Consider the following 303-nt stretch of genomic DNA (forward strand, 5'->3'; position numbering starts at 1 on the left):
AAATAAAAAAATATATTATTGGAGGATAAAACAATAGACAATGTAGATATAAAAGATAAATAAAAACTGAAAGGGAATGAAAACGGAATACATTACTGGGATAACTTCCGCATTCTGTCTACATATGTTAATAACAGGAAGGTCTTTTATGTAAAAAAAAAAACAGAAAAAAACTTGCTCACGTAACACGAGCAATCACAGAGGTACGGAAGGTAAAAAAAGAGAGAGTGAGAGAGTCCCTTTCCGTTGGAAAAAAAGAGTGAGTCAATTTTCAAGAAAAAAAAAAAAAATAATAATAATGGT

General features: G+C 29.4%; 1 protein-coding gene across 1 annotated transcript in view; it reads right to left on the minus strand.

Annotated features, from left to right (window-relative positions):
- Window positions 1-303, minus strand: part of LOC119591778 (synaptotagmin-10-like) — a 54,479-nt gene that overhangs the window by 48,381 nt on the left and 5,795 nt on the right. The gene's annotated exons all lie outside the window — the stretch shown is intronic.

This window comes from Penaeus monodon, chromosome 29 (assembly GCF_015228065.2).
Source record: "Penaeus monodon isolate SGIC_2016 chromosome 29, NSTDA_Pmon_1, whole genome shotgun sequence".
NCBI lineage: Eukaryota > Metazoa > Arthropoda > Malacostraca > Decapoda > Penaeidae > Penaeus > Penaeus monodon.